The sequence below is a fragment of the Panulirus ornatus genome, chromosome 49, assembly GCF_036320965.1.
Source record: "Panulirus ornatus isolate Po-2019 chromosome 49, ASM3632096v1, whole genome shotgun sequence".
In the NCBI taxonomy this organism is placed as follows: domain Eukaryota; kingdom Metazoa; phylum Arthropoda; class Malacostraca; order Decapoda; family Palinuridae; genus Panulirus; species Panulirus ornatus.
This window is the reverse complement of record NC_092272.1, coordinates 9,437,607-9,457,594: the sequence shown is the minus strand read 5'-3', so window position 1 is coordinate 9,457,594 and position 19,988 is coordinate 9,437,607.

Genomic DNA, 19,988 nt, shown 5'->3' with positions numbered 1-19,988 from the left:
GTATCTTCCCGCAGCGTAAATTTCTTCCTGTTGTTTTGCTCCAACTTTCTTCAGAGAATTGAAACGAAATAACCTCTTACCGCAATAATTTCAAAGTATGTTTTTCTCAGACTATTTAGAACCCAACATCCCATGACGATATCATAAACAACAAAACAACTTGTCGTACTATCTCCAGGGGTCTGAAGTAGTCCCTAGACGCCAACAAGGACTCGTTATTTGTGTACATAAGAGGCCACTGAGGGTCCTCGTGAGTCCACAGTTCTCGAGCCCCAGGTTCAGACCACAGTCGAAGGGGCACATTGCGGTCTACAACCACTCAAGTGAGGCCTCCAAGCATCTCCATTCCTTACCGAAGGAGGGACCTCAACCACTCACTATGTTCTCTAAGGGCTTCAACGTCTCATCTTAGGCCTCTAGTAAACACCAAGGGTTTGATACCCATCTGAAGTCTTTATTCAGCACCCACCTGACTACTCCAGTAAGTTCTTCGAGTTTCCAGAACTTCTGTGGCGTCTCGAGCGGTTACTTCGATTCTCTAAATCTTACCTTAGATCACCAGCAGTAGTGTGGGGTCTTCAGCACTCACCTATGGTCTCGAAGCACTCATCAGGACTCCCTATGTCTCCCTATGACCTCCAGCACTCACTACCTGAAATCTCCAAGCTGAACCTGGGGTTGGCAGTACACACACACGCACACACCCGGGGTGCCCAGCAAACACCAAGCGTTTCCAGTATTCATATCAAGCCTCCAATTCTCACACGAGGTCACCAGCTGATCCTTCGTGGTCTCCAACGTTCAGCCATTGTCCCCCGGAAGCCATTTGGGTTCTCCATCACTCACCTTCTCCAGTCTCCAGAACTTATAATGGGTTTCTAACAGTTCTCTGTGATAGATTTTATAGTCACGTGAACTATTCTATCCCATAACGAACTACCTCAGGATTCCTTCCCCGACATCACTGTGTTTCATCTTCAGTAACGTGTACTGAGATAGATATCTAAGTTCATATTTAAAATGATACACCTATTCATTAGATATGTAGACAGATAGATAGATAAATAGATAGACATATAGCTAGATAAACTCCATGAATTTTGTTGATAATCATCCAACCCAACTCTCCATTTCCCTCCTTTTTTTTTTTTTCAGCCCCTGCACCTTCCTTTTGACCTCCTGCAGCTTTCTCTTGTACATCTCTCAATCACTCGCACTCCTTCCATATAAGTACCGATCACACATCTCACTTCTCTCTTTCACACAAAAGATAGATATATGGACAGACAGACAGAGAGATATATGGGCATAAAAAGGGGAGATTTGCCATCATAAAAGGGAGAGAAACAAGTCCATCAGAATTACCCCATCTACAGGAAATGTGATCGAATTATTCCCAGATATGCCCCGCATATTAATGAACGCCATCAAAGGTAATTAACAGTTTTGTAATCTGTTTCATGCTAATGCCGGAGGGTCCATATATCACGGCCAAACAGGGTCGTCCTCCTGTTAGCCTTGTCAGCTGCTCTCTCTCTCTCTCTCTCTCTCTCTCTCTCTCTCTCTCTCTCTCTCTCTCTCTCTCTCTCTCTCTCTCTCTCTCTCTCTCTCTCTCTCTCTCTCTCTCTCTCTCCACATCCGCATTCCACATGTCATGACATACGAACAGTAGTGGCAAACTCCCTCCTGCCCAAGTTGGCTGTCTCCACTATCACTGGGTTTTACACTTAGCAACTTCTGGGTCCTCCCCGTCGGCACCTGGGTCCTCTCTGTCAGCACGTGGGTCCTCCCCATCAGCACCTGGCTCCTCCTCCCCGTCAACTTCTGGGTCCTCTCCGTCAGCACGTGGGTCCTTCCCGTCGGCACCTGGGTCCTCCCCGTCAACCCCTGGGTTCTCCCCGTCAGCACCTGGGTCATCCTCCTCGTCAACCCCTGGGTTCCCCCCGTCAGAACCTGGGTCCTCCTCCTCGTCAACCCCTGAGTTCTCCCCCGTCAGCACCTGGGTCCTCCTCCTCGTCAACCCCTGTGTTCTCCCCGTCAACACCTGGGTTCTCCCCGTCAACCCCTGGGTTCTCCCCGTCAGCACCTGGGTCCTCCCCGTCAGCACCTGGGTCCTCCCCGTCAACCCCTGAGTTCTTCCCGCCAGCACCTGGGTTCCTCCCTTACACTCCCTTGGTTCTTCCAGACAGCAACTAAGTCCTTCCCGTCAGCACCTGGAATCAGCGCTGATGCCTCGGGTTCTCCCCAACTGCAGTAGACGCCATGGGTGAACCGCCTCACCGTCTGTCTACATTCGTCCCAGTCAAGGAGCCAGATGTCCAGCCACGAAGTTGATTGTACCTTAAACTGCGGCTCGGATGAGGAAGTTGGTAAACTTTTAGCTCAGAAGCCAGAGCACGAAACAGGAGTTAGGAGTCGCTGCCGCGAGAGCCCTGGCGTGCATGAAAACGGCTTCCCCCAATAGCCTGGCTTCTATTTTTGCCAGCGTCGCCACTGAGCGAGGACACGCCTGCCAACGAAGCATCGCTCATGAAGAGCGGGAAAGACAAGGATGCAGGAGCAAAGAACTCTGGTGTATTCTTTATTTTTCTTTTTACTGTAGCTACGACGGGACGGGCAACTGAGGCCCTAATCAAGGCCATTATATTAATATTCTCTCTCTCTCTCTCTCTCTCTCTCTCTCTCTCTCTCTCTCTCTCTCTCTCTCTCTCTCTCTCTCTCTCTCTGGTCCGAAACGGGCACCCATTTCCTCATCTATTCCCTAGGGGTGAATGAACAGCTGGGTGGACTCTTGTCCGACTGCTGCAACCAGGATTCGAACCTATGCACTCGACCCTGGGCGTCTTCATGCAGCAAGTGAGAGCATTCCACGAAACCGGATCTGTTGGTCATCGGAAGTGCAATCCAGAGGCGCTGCATCGGTGGAGAGGAGCCAGAACCACGGGAAGTGCTTGACCTCGATCTCAGGAGACGAACGTCAGCTGAGAAGGTATTCTTATCATGATAATAGTATCTGAATTACGAAATACAGATAGCCATGCGCCACCAAGCAGCAGTTTGACCACGGCCTTAATATCTATTATTTATTTTATTTTGCTTTGTCGCTGTCTCCCGCGTTAGCGAGGTAGCGCAAGGAAACAGACGAAAGAAATGGCCTCACCCATCCACATACACATGTATATACATACACGTCCACACACGCTAATATACATACCTATGCATCTCAATGTACACATATATATACACACACAGACATATACATATATACACATGTACATAATTCATTCTGTCTGCATTTATTTGTTCCCATCGCCACCTCGACACACATGAAATAACAACCCCCTCCCCCCTCATGTGTGCGAGGTAGTGCTAGGAAGCTAGGAAAAGACAACAAAAGCCCCCATTCGTTCACACTCAGTCTCTAGCTGTCATGTAATAATGCACCGAAACCACCTGAAGAAATATAGAAATATTCTTTGACACTTTGGCGCTGCAGGAGTGAAAGAAATTGTACGACAAAAGTTTCTCGGAGCAATTTTAAATTGGTTAAGCAAATTTCTTTGTACTTGAGAGCAAATCCAATTTACACACAAGAGTGTCGCATCAAAGGTAGCTTTAAATACTTGGGTATATAATGATCACGTCTCAGTGGTACTGGCAAAAAGAAACACTTAGTCTTTAAGTTTGACCTTTATTCACGCAGCCTTTTTCTCTTGTATCAAAATGGCAGTGACGGAATACTGGGATAAATTTCTATCATTTGGTTTCATAAAATGAAATGAGAACTCTGTGTGAAAATCCTTCATCGTCTTGAGCAAGTGTCGAGGCGTGATTATTTGTGCCTTCTTAGCCGTCAATTTGAAGGTTCATCAATCTTGAATGACCTGTATCCCTTGCAGCTCTTGCTGTCAGTTTCTGATACCTTCCTGGACCCCATACAGTCTGGAAGGGAACCCAGACGTCCGCTGATGTCTGAATTCTCTTTTGTATTCCTCTGTATCAGCTGGCTGATGAAAACAACACTTCGAACAGCGTCATGGGGATTTCGTAGTCAATAAATTAGTTTTTCGAGTGTAAAACGAACTTTTCAGAAGCATGGAGAGTAGAATTACTTGGCCCTTTACGTAGATTTCGTAGACTCAAAGGAACTTTACCTGCATTTGAATTACCATACCAAGTTGGTCTTCGCACAGCACACAGTAAACAGCCCTTATGTGTTGTAGTTCATCTTCCTATATATGCTGTAAAGTTATAGCTCTCAGGGTGATGTTGAAGCGACAGCAATGAGACCTGATCCTACTCTTTTGGACACTCCTGTGAGACGTTGCAGAGATGAAAGGAATCAGGTCTTCTACAGTACGTATTGATGAGTGCTAATGTGGTGAGACGTTCGCGACTGATTGTGTTCACTGGCAGTGAGATGAGAGGCTGCCTAAAAAGAAAGAATTTCTCTTTTCAGAACTTCCAGTAAGAGTCGTTTGATGCTTTTAGGTGAAGTTCAAAGCTCAATATATATTTTTCCACTTCTCCCAAATGAATTCGTCACACGCGCTGCGCACGTATCATTCGTATGTAGAGAGCTTGGCCTGCTGGAGGTCTTACGTTTCGCAACGAAGACTGAAGATCACCTTCTCGGGGCATTGTCGTGAGTTCGAGGGTCTTCAAGATCCTCTCTGTGTGGGGAAAATGTCAGAACAGATCTTTCGTTTCTTTTTTTTTTTTCTTCCATATTGAAGTACTTTTAGCTGCCCCGTGGTAAAATCTTGAATCATGTTCAGAGGTATGAAAAAAAAAGAGATTGTACCTTTTGTGAAGGAGTCCATTCATCAAAGGGATTTCTTTTCCAAGGCGTAGTGTGAGCCAGGTACCCATTTTCAAACTGACCAAACTCTTGGGGAGGATGAACACCTGGGCTCACTGTGGACCGATTGCCGCAACCATGAATTGAACATACGCGGGCTCGACCCAGGGAGGCCCTTTGATATGTCACATATACCATTGTTAATCAACACAACGCGATCTAAGATAGGTTCAGTATGACTGTTCGAGACTTCAGTCTGCATTCGGTCCACCGTTCAACCAGCTGTTGATCGCCGTTTCCCGCGTCAGCGAGGTAGCGCCAGGAAGCTTACGAGGAACGGCCCATACATGCACATATACATACATATACATATGAACATATATACATATACATACATATACGTAAGCACACACAGACATAAATATACATACGCATACACAGACATTATACACATACACATATGTGGATATCCACACTTTCTAGCCTACATCCATTATATATATATAGTGTTAATAAGGCCTTAATTAGGGCACTCAGGCGCCCGTCTCAGCCAACATAAGAACAAAATGTACCATGAAATTGTCGCGCAGCTGCGGACTTCCATGGATGAGTATCTTTACCCAGATCGGATCAAAAGAACATCTGAAGTTCCGTTCATAAAAAGATCTTGATTAATTCCCAGACAAGGAGGAAGGAGGGACGAAACATCCTTCGATTTCAAAACATTTGTCTCTTGGAGACGTTTGTCAGTCGTATGACAAAGAAAATGTATATTTTGTGTGTGTGTTTGTTTGACTGAAAGGGGGACATCCCTCTGTGTTGGGGAACGCTAAACCTATAACGTTTTGGATGACCCCAGAGTGACATGATACCCCAGAGTGACCTGTTATCCCCCAGAGTGACGTGATATCCCAGAGTGACCTGATAACCCCCAGAGTGACCAGATTTGCCCAAAGTGACACGATATCATTTGAGTAACATGATACAACCTTCAGAGAAATACAGTTCCCTCAGAGTACCATGGCATTACAGACAGAGTCCAGCTCTGACATGGGGGACAATGGAAATTTTAGTTCTCTTTTCTTCAGCAGTGGACAGATGTGAGGCCAGTTCTTCAGCAGTGGGCAGATGTGAGGCCAGTTCTTCAGCAGTGGGCAGATGTGAAGCCAGTTCTTCAGCAGTGGACAGAAGTGAGGCCAGTTCTTCAGCAGTGGGCAGATGTGAGGCCAGTTCTTCAGCAGTGGACAGATGTGAGGCCAGTTCTTCAGCAGTGGGCAGATGTGAAGCCAGTTCTTCAGCAGTGGACAGAAGTGAGGCCAGTTCTTCAGCAGTGGACAGAAGTGAGGCCAGTTCTTCAGTAGTGAACAGATGTGAGGCCAGTTCTTCAGCAGTGGACAGATGTGAGACCAGTTCTTCAGCAGTGGACAGATATGAGGCTAGTTCTTCAGCAGTAGGCAGATGTGAAGCCAGTTCTTCAGCAGTGGACAGATGTGAGGCCGGTTCTTCAGCAGTGGACAGATGTGAGGCCAGTTCTTCAGCAGTGGACAGATGTGAAGCCAGTTCTTCAGCAGTGGGCAGATGTCTGGCCAGTTCTTCAACAGTGGACAGATGTGAAGCCAGTTCTTCAGCAGTGGACAGATGTGAGGCAAGTTCTTCAGCAGTGGACAGATGTGAAGCCAGTTCTTCAGCAGCGGACAGATGTGAGGCCAGTTCTTCAACAGTGGACAGATGTGAGGCCAGTTCTTCAGCAGTGGGCAGATGTGAGGCCAGTTCTTCAGCAGTGGACAGATGTGAGGCCAGTTCTTCAGCAGTGGACAGATGTGAAGCCAGTTCTTCAGCAGCGGACAGATGTGAGGCCAGTTCTTCAACAGTGGACAAATGTGAGGCCAGTTCTTCAACAGCGGACAGATGTGAGGCCAGTTCTTCAACAGTGGACAGATGTGAGGCCAGTTCTTCAGCAGTGGGCAGATGTGAGGCCAGTTCTTCAGCAGTGGGCAGATGTGAGGCCAGTTCTTCAGCAGTGGGCAGATGTGAGGCCAGTTCTTAATTGCTTCAAGTGCCTTCGGGTCGCGAGGCGAAGTGCAGTGTGTTGGCATTTTTCCTTTTTTTTTTATAATCACATACATCCTTTTTTGTTCATTTCTTTAGGCTTTCTATCCCCTCATGTTAGAAAGGTGAAAAGATAAAAGAAAAGAGTGAGAGCAATTATTTTTTTGACTCCACCCAAAAATTATGAAGAAATCCCTTTTGAGCCTAACTGAATACATGGAAATTAGTTATATACTTTTATCTAAAATTTGATGGTAACTGTTGGTAACCATTGGCTCAGGGGGTATCATGTTACTCTGCGTTGCCATGTTACTCTGGGGGAATTGAGTTTCTCTAAGGTTGTTTTATGTTACTCAAGGGTTATCGTGTCACTTTGGGCTCATCAGGTCACTCTGGGGTCTCATGTCACTCTGGGGATATCAGGTCAATCTGGGGTATAAATTTACTCTGGGGGTTATCAGGTCAATCTGGGGTATCAGTTTACTCTGGGGATATCAGTCAGTCTGGGGTGTCATGTCACTCTGGGGTTATGAGGTCACTCTGAGGTGTCATGTCACTCTGGGGATATCAGGTCAATCTGGGGTATGAATTTTCTCTAGGGGTTATCAGGTCAATCTGGGGTATCAGTTTACTCTGGGGGGATACAGGTCACTCAGGGGTATGTCTATGAAACAAATGCTCTGTTAAGTAACAGAAAAGTAGTAAGTGTACACAAATGTAAGTACCACATCTGACAGTTGACCAGAGATAAAGACGAACGAGGTATCTCAGTGAAACACTGTTACGCCAATTCCTTTTGCATCACTCTGTATACCTTTAATGAGGAGTTGCAATCGTCATAGTACAGGGTGCAGCACATACCACGGACCCGCAGTCCCACCTGTGGATCGTCAGAACACCCAGCACTAAACCTGGGAAGGCACGCGATGTCTGCACATCTTCGTCAAAGGAGCTTCACATAACGTTAGGATATGCCCAACGTCTCTCCACGTCTTCCTGGCGTCCTCCCAGCAGTGTCTCCGTGGTGTAGTGGTTAGCATTCCTTGGCCATGACGAATTCATGGGCCGCCCAAGATCGAGCGCTCAGGTTCGAATCCTGGTCGTGGCAGTCGGTCCACAGTCAAGCCAGGTGTTCGTCCACCCTTAAGAGTTGATCGATAAGATGGGTACTTGGCTTAGGCTAATAGTATATGTAAATATATATATATATATATATATATATATATATATATATATATATATATATATATATATATATATATATATATATATATATATATATATAAACACACAAACGATTCTTTAGGATCAGGTAAGGAGAAATATACCCAGACATTCGCTGGGAAAGAGACGCGTTAATAGCGAGCGTCTTTCTCACATGCGCCTCTCATTATTAAGGAAACGTTAGGAAACGCTGAAGGCACGTCGTTTACAGAACATGTCATGAAAGCACGACAGCTGACGCAGAGCGTCCCAGAATATCCAGGCGGCAACATATTCCTGGGTCATTTTTTCGCTGGCGAAGTTGAGCGCGGGCGCCCGGCGATGGGAGGCGCGGGTGGTAGGTACATACCTTTGATGGCATCACATCAACTGAATTAAGTGCAATTACCTCATTTGCAGCGAGACTAACTATAAATACCTAGGAGGCGATAAGACCAGCGACTTCTTTTCTTAGCCTCGAATGGCAGTTCATTAGTTACAGCTTCATTAAGGGGTAAAGATAGCAATTAATTGAATAATTACCACTCCTTAGGCGTCTGTTGCTTTCTATGGATCATTCCAACTTTGGGTGCAATTAGTCGTCGAACACATGAAAGATTCTGCAGCGTTTACCTTTTTTGTTTCACGTCTTAACTTTAGCTTGATATAAAGGCAGCCGTGCGGGCAGAATGAAACTTTTTAATTGCAGTGTGTGAGTGTGTGGTGGTTTCTCTCTCTCTCTCTCTCTCTCTCTCTCTCTCTCTCTCTCTCTCTCTCTCTCTCTCTCTCCACTGGCCCAGGTAGCTGTCTTTTCCCCTCTGCGCGCCATGCACACACGGGCTGCTTGCATGCAAGTGAGCCATGCATAACACTGGGCGTCATGGAAGTTACATGACTCGCTCTTCATGACTCACAGATTCTCCTGTGTACGTTTTTGAGCAATACCTCGCCGTAAACATTCATAAATAAGTCAGTAAGTACGTATGTATCTCTCTCTATCTGTTTCTCTCTGTCTAACTCCCATCTGCTCATCTATATCTGTCTATGTGCTTATCTATCTATTACCTGCTTCTGCATCTATCTTTGGACATGCTTACCGATCTATCTATCAGTCTACCTGGATACGTACGTATGCACTTATCTTTCTGAACATACTGCATATCTCCCTACACCTCAAATGCTCTCACATTCCTTGTATAAAATCCTCAATTGTATCTGACCCTGTCTGTCTGTCTGTCTCTGATCCTATTCTAACCCTCTTGACAGAGGGTTTGGTGGTCATAGGAGCGTCTAACTCCTTCATCCGGAACCTATTACTTTACTGAAGCAGATGAAGATTCGGTTTGGATACTGAAAACGAATAATGGTATTCTATGGGGCGGGGTAGCGCCGGGAATGGATGAAGGGAAGCAAGTATGACGAATGAAGATTTGAGGGGAGGTGAATGGGGAACACTGCCCTGAAACTCGTATTTTATTTCGACGTTTCGACAAGGAACATGTTTACATAAGCTCAGGCCCACCTGAGTTATGTCGGGTCTAATTGTGTTCTTCTTTGGCTCCTCCCTCATCTGGAATTCCAGTTTCTATTGGCTACCTCTGCCGCTGTCCTAGACCAATTGACAAACCCTGTTCTTCCATAGCTTGATTCTTCCATTGCAATGTGCATGGCCTCTAAAGATATCCTCAAGGCTTCGCTGACTCTATAATGAGCAACACTGGCATTCTCCCAGCTTGGAAGATGACTTCTTTCATCCATATGTTGCACCAGGGTCATTCAAGTGCTCTGGTGCAACAAATTGATGAAAGCAATCACTGAGTAGACACCCTGAACTGATCAAAAATTTGTCTAACTAGTTATTGAAGGTAATTTGCATTCGCAGCATTTAACAGTAACTTATACCATTGTATTCAGTGCATATCTTTGCATCTTATAGCTTTAAGTCTTATTCCATCTATGTTCGTGATTGTATTTTCTTAGATTTCACATAGATCTTCGTGACTTACGATGTCGAATTTATTGAAATTCTCAATGATGCATTAGGTCACCGGAAAGTGTACACTTCTAAGGAAATATAAAACCTAACCTTCTTAGATTCTCGGAGATGGAATTAGCTTTGTCGCTCGTCTTTGTACTTGCCCCAGTTTTTCCTCAGCCCCCTTGTAGTATGGAGAACAAGAAGTGGACTGCATAATCAAGGTTTGGTCTTAATAGTGCATGAAAAAGGGTCAGAATTTCTTTTAGTGTTTTGCAGTCGACGCTCCTCGCAAAGAAAGCTAACCTGTTGGTTCGTCTCTTCTTTCCACTTAATGCCAGACAGTTTTTAAAATTCTTCAACCGTCACTAGTAACAACTCGAAAGTCCTTCTCTTTAATCACTTTGATTTGTCAATTCCCAGATATATGATAGTTGTATTTTTATAGTTTTATCTCCTAAGTGATTAAATTTATATTAACATTTATGACTGCATTAAATATCATCTGCTATTTGTCTGACCATTCTGTTAGTTTATCAAGAACTTCGAATTAATTCCCAGTCCTGCCCATTTACAGCTTTTCCTTCTAGATTTTTCATCATCCGCAGATTTGGAAATTTTAGACAAGAGACTCATCATTAATGTATATCATAAGAATAAGAGTGCAAAGGATCGATCCCTGTGGCATGCCATTCGTCACGTCCAACTAGCCATAGGCTTTGCTATTTAGTTATACGTTGCTATTTTGTGAACCAATCACTAGCCCATGCATTATAGCTCGGCCCCTATGCCATGTGAGAGAAAAATGAAAGAAAGAGAGAGAGAGAGAATGAAAGACAGACAAACACACAGTCAAGCAGATATACAAGTGGAGAGAAGCAGTGGAAGATAGACCAACAAATGACGAGAGAGAGAGAAACAGGAGAACTTAGTAACCCTGAAATACACACGAAACGGGATAGGAAGGAAGAAAACGCGCACGTAGCTCCCAATTCTTTCACATCTGATGCAGTGACGGGGAGATAATGGGGCTGTGAGTGACGGGCGGGGGATATAAGTTGCAGAATGAAGACTGAGCGGCGAACAAAAAATGATGGAAATTGACGGAGGAGTGACGTGCTTGGCGGAGGGTGAGTGACGAGTGGAGAATGGCAAGGGTCTAGTGACGAGTGGTTGTCTGGTGAGTGGAAAACGTTAATTGGAGAATAACAGGTGAAGATTTATGTGGAATTACACCTCCGTGTTCACAGCTGACGTTCAGTGAGTGGTTTTTAGCTGAAGTGAAACTAGAAATGCAGCTCAACAAAGCACAGCAGACTTTCAGTGAGTGGTTTCCAGCTGAGGTGAAACTAGAAATGCAGCTCAGCAAAGCACAGCAGACCTTCAGTTGGCGGGTTGACGCCTGGAATGGAGGAGGGAGAGCAAGTATGAATATGTACATGTGTATATTTGTATACGTATGTGTATGTATATATGTATATGTTGATATGTATATCTATGTTTATGTATCTGCTCATGTATGTGCGTATGTATATACGTATATATTGATATTTATATATACATGTTTATGTATCTGCATGTATGTGCGTGTATGTATATATTCATGTGTATAAGTGGATGGGTCGTCTGCTTCCTGGCGCCACCCGGATGACACGGGAAACGGCGATCAAGTATGAAAAACTCCTCTGGCGACCGGCCGACTCCCAAATGCCTCACACACACACACACACACACACACACACACACACACACACACACACACACACACACACACATTCCTGCATCTCTTACTTCCCACTGGATAATGCTCATATGTGGGACCTCTTTCACCATGTCCCATCCTCATCATCTTCCCGTCTCGTTCACTTCATATTCATCAGCGAAGCATGAGGCCGACTTCCGCTGTTAATTATAACAGCGGAACACGCACACACACGCACACACACACACACACACACACAAACACACACACACACACACACACACACACACACACACACACACACACACACACAAACACACACACACACACACACACACACACACACACACACACACACACACACACACACGCGCAAGAACACGACCTTTCTCTCTCTCTCTCTCTCTCTCTCTCTCTCTCTCTCTCTCTCTCTCTCTCTCTCTCTCTCTCTCTCTCTCTCTCTCTCTCTCTCCATCACAGTAAATACACTTCCAAACAACGACACCGCCTCCCCCTCCACCGCCTCCCTCCCCTCTTTGCCATCAACACACACACACACACACACACACACACACACACACACAGCCTGCTCAGCCAGCCATTGTTGAACGCAAGTTAGAGTTAGTTTATCCGTGTCGCAAAACCTCATTATACGCACCTTTTGATGGCGGCTCTCCCGTGAAACCCAAATTTTCAGGTGGTGAACGCGGCTTGAAAAAACGGAAATGGCCACGTGAAAATATAATCTAAAAGCGAATGCCAAAAAAAAAAAAGAAAAAAAAATATATTCCAATGCGAGTGACGTCTCATTCCACTAAACTGGGATATCACAGTTATACTAAATTACGTTTATATATATATTTTTTTTTTGGAATGTAGCGATTGCTGCTGTCCATATCACGATCGGGTTTGATGATTATGGCATTCACAGGCCGCCAAGGGTCGAGGCCGCGAAGGTTCGAATCCTGGTTGGGGCAGTCGGTCCACAGTCAACACAGCTGTTCATTCTTCCCGAGGAATTGGTCGATGAACTATGAATTTGGCTTAAACTCATGCGATGCAGAAGCTTGCAGAGTATTGCATGGCCTAGATAGTGGTGGGGGGCTCACAAGCAGCCAGCTCTCGGGAGCAAAAACCAAATTATACCTACAGAAGCGGGAAAGCGACTCAGCATTGTGGCGTAGGGCAAAGGGGGTCAGGGTTTGAAGTTACTCCATTTTTTTCATTCCTTCTAACTTCTTCTGTGCCAAGGTCGCTTCTCTTGGCCTGCAGGACTCCCTAGGTCTGTCCGGCTGTGTCAGCCTATATGAAATGCTCTGTTTCCACAACTGACGCGTCCTCTGCCATAAACCCTCCCTGCTTTACGCCACACACACACACACACACACACACACACACCCTTCGTCACCATGGCGTCCTCCTTCATCTACAGCTCCCACTGTAGTTACCTTGCTTGTCTTGACCACCTTACACCAACCATGGCTGTTCTCGCCAGTAGTTTATTTATGTTAGTGCCAACTGGTCTGGTGGTAACTTGGTTGTCTAGCTTGAAGATTGGAGCTCTAGTCACAGCCGGGGAGTGCCACCACCAGAGCCCATGTTTATCACAGCCACAGTGCTGAGGACCACAACGCGTCATCATTACACTCTAGGTGTAACTCTCCAGTAACTCTCTGCACGGTAACTCAAGTATCCCCGATCTAGTGTCAGATTGAAGTGGTCTATCATTCACATGATCTCATAATTCTCGTATTTTAGTGTATCTATGAAAGCAGTTTTATATCATGTGTTTGCAATCATTTTTAACCTAAGTTACCCATGTGATATGATATTACTAAGCAAGACATAATGTTATTCATCTGTTTATAACTTTCATGATAAGTAAACCATCTATCATTATCATTATTAGCAGTCGTAGTAAAGGACAGACATCACCTCCACCAACCGCAGCTAAGGACAGTGAAAGAAAGGAACATCACTTAAGAAAGGACAGTGAAACAAAGGAACATCAGTTCAGAAAAACACTGTGCTCTTGTTATCCACCCTATCTACATACACCTGGTGCACCACACCTACTCTGCGGCTGAGGTGATGTAAACACACCGCTTGTGCTAAGTCAGAACACCACGTCTTATGTCCCCGGGGCTGACACAGCCATGGGTCGTACAGGATGCGTCAGTTAGTCAGCTGAGACAACTTGTGACACTAACTCAAGGAAAAAGGGGTCAGAAATAGCCTGTGGAAATCATCATCACAACCAATATTTTTTACGAACTATCTTTTTGGAAAACAGAACTCGTCAGTTACAAAATACTATCCAGTGGCACAGCCTTCAGATTCTTCATCTAATCCCCTCTTTTTTGAGTTTTTCTTTTAGTCACAACAGCTGCCTTACCCTGCTGCTGAACACAGCGTAGGACTACGCAGATAAGAAGGAAGTAGCGTCAGTACATAATCCTCTACTTCCTGAAGTACTGAGGCAACGAGATCAAGATGTCTGGCAGGACGAGAGAAATTATGGATGGTGAAAACAGGAAAAAAAGAAAGTAGACATTGGAAAAGACAGATGCAGCATCTAGTGGAGCCTCAGCCATGGCCACATCAAAGACAGCTGCAGCCGCGGGAGAGAGAGAGAGAGAGAGAGAGAGAGAGAGAGAGAGAGAGAGAGAGAGAGAGAGAGAGAGAGAGAGAGAGAGAGAGAGAGAGAGAGAGAGAGAGAGAGAGAGAGAGAGAGAGAGAGAGAATTAATCAAAGGAAATGCGACTCCTGGATTGTGAGACAGGCTTGAGGCGCCCTTCATACATGCTGACACATGGGTCGACTGATTCTGGGAGCGAACCGCTGGCGCTCTGTGAGATGAGGATCCCTTGCTGACGAATGCAGCTCCTGGCGATGGTTATCTTCACCTGGATAACAAATGACCTGTAGACAGGTGAGGAGGAGGGGGGGGGGGGGGGGGATCGGGACACATACGGAGGTCAACCGTAGACAAGTGAGGGGGACACACGTTGAGGTCATCTGTAGAAGGTGAGAGGGGAGAGGACACATCGAGGTCAACTGTAGAAGGTGAGAGGGGAGAGGACACATCGAGGTCAACTGTAGAAGGTGAGAGGGGAGAGGACACATCGAGGACAACTGTAGAAGGTGAGAGGGGAGAGGACACATCGAGGACAACTGTAGAAGGTGAGAGGGGAGAGAACACATCGAGGACAACTGTAGAAGGTGAGAGGGGAGAGGACACATCGAAGTCGACTGTAGAAGGGGAGGGGACACATTTAGGTCATCTGTTGACAAGTGAGTTGGGAAACACGAAGCATATCTTTGAGTCAGCATCAACACTACGCAGCCTAACTCAGCCTCCTATACTATAGCCAGTCTAGGTCTGTGGGGCTGAAGGCGTTGGAGGTCTGAGGACGACTGTCATGAAGGGATGTGTGTTGGTGTTATGACTGTCATGATGTATTAGGTGTAGGAGTTATGACTGTCATGATGTATTAGGTGTAGGAGTTATGACTGTCATGATGTATTAGGTGTAGGAGTTATGACTGTCATGATGTATTAGGTGTAGGAGTTATGACTGTCATGATGTATTAGGTGTAGGAGTTATGACTGTCATGATGTATTAGGTGTAGGAGTTCTAACTGTCATGAAGTATTAGGTGTAGGAGGTATGACTGTCATGATGTATTAGGTGTAGGAGTTATGACTGTCATGATGTATTAGGTGTAGGAGTTATGACTGTCATGAATATCTGGCGTAGGTGTAATAAGGCTTGTGAATATATAGAGGAAGTTAAGACAATTAAGTATAAGGGCTAATGACAACTTGATCTTAGTGGGTAGCGTTACTAAGGCTGCTCACACATCCACACAACAAAAAAAAAAGTATCTTTATGGATGGAATCGATGAATTTCGAAATGATCGCTACGACCCTGTATTGTTACAGTAGAGTTGGGGGAAAGGTGAATGTGGGGAGAAATTTCTCAATAATTATGGCAGCCTCACTATATAGGTATCGCCATCGAAACGTGAAATCGGTTTAACATTTACTGTGGCAAATGGCAGGAAATGTCACTAACAGAGAACCACCAAAATATCATACAAACGTAAATGTGGGACAAACTTTATAATAACTACGGTAGCCTCAATTAATACTTATTTCCATCCAAATATGAAATCAATGTAACATTCGCTATACCAAATTATAGAAAATGTCGTTAGCAGTCGGCATATTGAAATATCATAAAAGTGGGGCTACCAACATAAAGCCAGACCAATGCAAGTTTTTCACAATCCTTCACCCGTGTTGTCAAATTGTTTCAGACGAAAGTGGTAAGATATTTTTTTTACCGTGTGTACAGTTACTATGACCACAAGAGTATGGTGTCACTCGGGTTACACACACATGGTGTTACTAAGGCTACAGGTGAGTGGCGTTACTAAGGCTATATGAGTGAGCTGCTTCTTTGGTAACGTATGTACATACTGGGATATAAATATATATCTCTCTCATCAGCGTTGCTGGTCTGGCCAGGGACAATATGGTTGAGACACTGAGCTCTCGGACGTAGACACTGAGAGATCAACTCAAACCATCTCTAACTGTTTACCGTTTTGTGGGAGAGATATATTTCCAGCACCTTAGTCCCGCATCCTCTCTAGATAATGGAAGGAATGAGGCGTGAGGTAGTGTGGCCTTAAGTGTGAGGAGTAAGGTGAACACAACCTCTCAAGTGTGAGGTAGTGTGTCCTCAAGGTTGAGGACTGAGGTGAACACAACCTCTCAAGTGTGAGGTAGTGTTTCTTTAAGGGTGAGGTCTGAGGTGAAGTGCGAGGTAGTGTGGCCTCAAGGTTGAGGACTGAGGTAACCAACCTCTCAAGTGTGAGGTAGTGTGTCCTCAAGGTTGAGGACTGAGGTGAACACAACCTCTCAAGTGTGAGGTAGTGTGTCTTTAAGGGTGAGGTCTGAGGTGAAGTGTGAGGTAGTGTGGCCTGAAGGTTGAGGACTGAGGTAACCACAATCTCTCAAGTGTGAGGTAGTGTGTCCTGAAGGTTGCGGACTGAGGTGAACACAACTCCTCAAGTGAGAGGTAGTGTGTCTTCAAGGGTGAGGTCTGAGGTGAAGTGTGAGGTAGTGTGTCTTCAAGGGTGAGGTCTGAGGTGAAGTGTGAGGTAGTGTGGCCTCAACCGGTTGAGGACTGAGGTAACCTCAACCTCTCAAGTGTGAGGTAATGTGTCCTCAGGAGTGAGGAACTGCCAGGCCTCCTGGGACAGTGTTCATGCACCAGGGACGTTACACATTGTAGCAGAAGTGTTACACCACTTAGCAGGGGTGTTACAGAACAAAGCAGGAGTGTTACGCAACTTAGCAGGGCAGTTACGCATTGTAGCAGAAGTGTTACACAACTTTGCACGGGTGTCACGCAGCTTAGCTCAAGTGCTACACGAACAAGAGGTGATGTTACATGACCTAGCAAAGAAGTCTTACAGTGCATAGAAGGGTTGTTACACAACGTAACAGCGGGGCTACATCATTTTGTCAAGAATTTACACAACTGATCAAGGGTGTCACTGAATTTCTCAGGGGTGGTACACAACTTGGCCGGGGTCTTGCACAACTCAGCTGGAGTTTATGTTCCCTAGCGATCAGCAGGGGAGTAGCACACACCTCTCAGTATAACAGACTATTTCCAGAACCTCATCTTAAAAAAGGCATCCTGCAGCTAATATCTTATCGCTGACTCGCTCATAACTCATTCCTCTTCTCACCTGATTGGCTTAAAAGCATCAGCAATTGAATTCGCTTCCTTCAAGATGGCTTTTCAGAAGTGGATTTCTTCACCTCTTCTTTCAGGTTCCTCTAGCGACGCCGGAGGATCCCACCTGATGAAAGCCTTGGGTATGACTGGTTGCAGAATCATACTCGCACTGGGTCACACTTGGGTATGACTGGTTGCAGAATCATACTCGCACTGGGTCACACTTGGGTATGACTGGTTGCAGAATCATACTCGCACTGGGTCACACTTGGGTATGACTGGTTGCAGAACCATACTCACACTGGGTCACACTTGGGTATGACTGGTTGCAGAATCATACTCACACTGGGTCACACTTGGGTATGACTGGTTGCAGAATCATACTCACACTGGGTCACACTTAGAGTCTCCCTCCCATCCAGATGTAGGGTACGATCTTCATGCAATAAGCCTTTCAGAATCCCGGTTCTCTGTTGTGATAGTCCTACCAAAGGCGGGTCTTATGCCACAATGACAGTCTTATAACTTTATGTCTATTTCTGTTTCATCAGTCTTGTAGCTGGTATACTTAATCCTTTGTGTGAAAGGCAGTCTTATAGCCTTAAAAATCCTATGTTAAGCCTTGATGACCCTAATACATAATCCTCAATGATAAGGAGTCTTATATCCCTTGTACTTGATCACTTACGACATGAAGTCTTTTAGCTCCTATAATTAATCCTTTGTGACAGGCAGTCTTATAGCCCCTGTACTTAGTCCGTTATAACAGAGAGTCTTATGGCTCCTATACTTCATTCTTTATAACAGAGAGTCTTATAGCTCCTATACTTCATCCTTTATAACAGTGAGTCTTATAGCTCCTATACTTCATCCTTTATAACAGTGAGTCTTATAGCTCCTATACTTCATCCTTTATAACAGAGAGTCTTATAGCTCCTATATTTAATCCCTTGTGACAGGCAGTCTTATGGCCCCTATACTTAATCCTTAATGACAGGGAGTCTTATAGTTCCTATATTTCATCCTATACGACAGGGAGTCTTATACTTCCTACACTGAATGTCTAATGACATGGAATCTAATAGTCAATATACTTAATCTTTAATGATAGACAGTCTTTAGTTCATGTTTTTGTTTTTTCATTCAGGTTATGAATAAGATCTGCGTACCATCATGTTGACCCAAAGCTCCGTGTAATTACCTTCAAGCGAACAGTTGCATTTCTCGTTAAGTCGTCTGGCCTTCAGAACCTCCCCCTGATGAACTCAACGGAAAAGAGAATTGCTGATGTATTCCGATAAATTGTCAATTTCCTGGATTCTATTTGGTGCGGGCTAATTAGAAATATTGTCCATACCTTGTACAAATATTTCGATTTGTTTCATAAAGATGAATCAATTGGACGTAATATTTTTTCACTAGTGGTGGGTAAGACGAAAGAAAAAAAGAAAAAATTGGTGCACTACGTTATCAGCAGAGTACGTTATACTGCATGAGGGAAAACCTCCACGCATGAGGGGACTATAAGGTTTCATGACGGACGAGATGACCAATGAGGTTTCACAGAGCATTGACCAATGACGTTTCATGACGGACAAGATGACCAATGAGGTTTCACAGAGCATTGACCAATGAGGTTTCACAGAGCATTGACCAATGACGGACGAGATGAGCAATGAGGTTTCACAGAGCATTGACCAATGAGGCTTCACACAGCCAGAGAAACCAACGCGTTACAGGGATGTTACAGTAACGGGTTCATGGCTGCGTGAAACCTATGGTAACCAGAGAAGAGGTGTCACAAGAGGAGCTGACTGTGTTGGGACTAAGAATATGATGATGGGGAAGCGTTGGCTGTGTTATATCAAGATAATCCGTGCGAGTGTAGGGTTATTACAGTGTTAAAGATACTGTAAGGGTGAGGAGCTGCTGTGTTAGTAAAGATACTGTAAGGGTGAGGATCGGCTGTATTAGCAAAGGTACTGTAAGGGTGAGGAGCTGCTGTGTTAGATCACACAAGGCGATATTGGTCAGGTGATAATGGTCAAGTGATATTGTATTGGTTAGGTAATATTGGTTAGGTAATATTGGTCAGGTGATATTGGTCAGGTAATATTGCTTCCACTAACGATAAGGTATCAGATCCCCTTTGCCTCCTGGTGTTACTGGGTTCGGCTTGATCGTGATCCAGGGACAGCATCCAGCACTTCTGTTTGTGTAGGTCAAGTTTGTCTACTGTTTTACGAAGACATTAGAATTCGGCGAGGTCTGAAGGCGTCACTGTCAGCGAGAGGCAGGCAATGTGACGACTGATGGTGATAGTGTGACGCTCGCCCATCACCATGCTGTGTGTGGGTGGGTGAGCCTCGGTGAAATGACGGCCAATAGCGCTGGTGTGACGGTCGCCCATCACCAGCTGCTGTGTGTGTGGGTCCTGTAGACGCCATAAGCAAGCTACCAGCTACTACAGAGAGGCGAGGTGGAACCTGGCTGCAAGGGA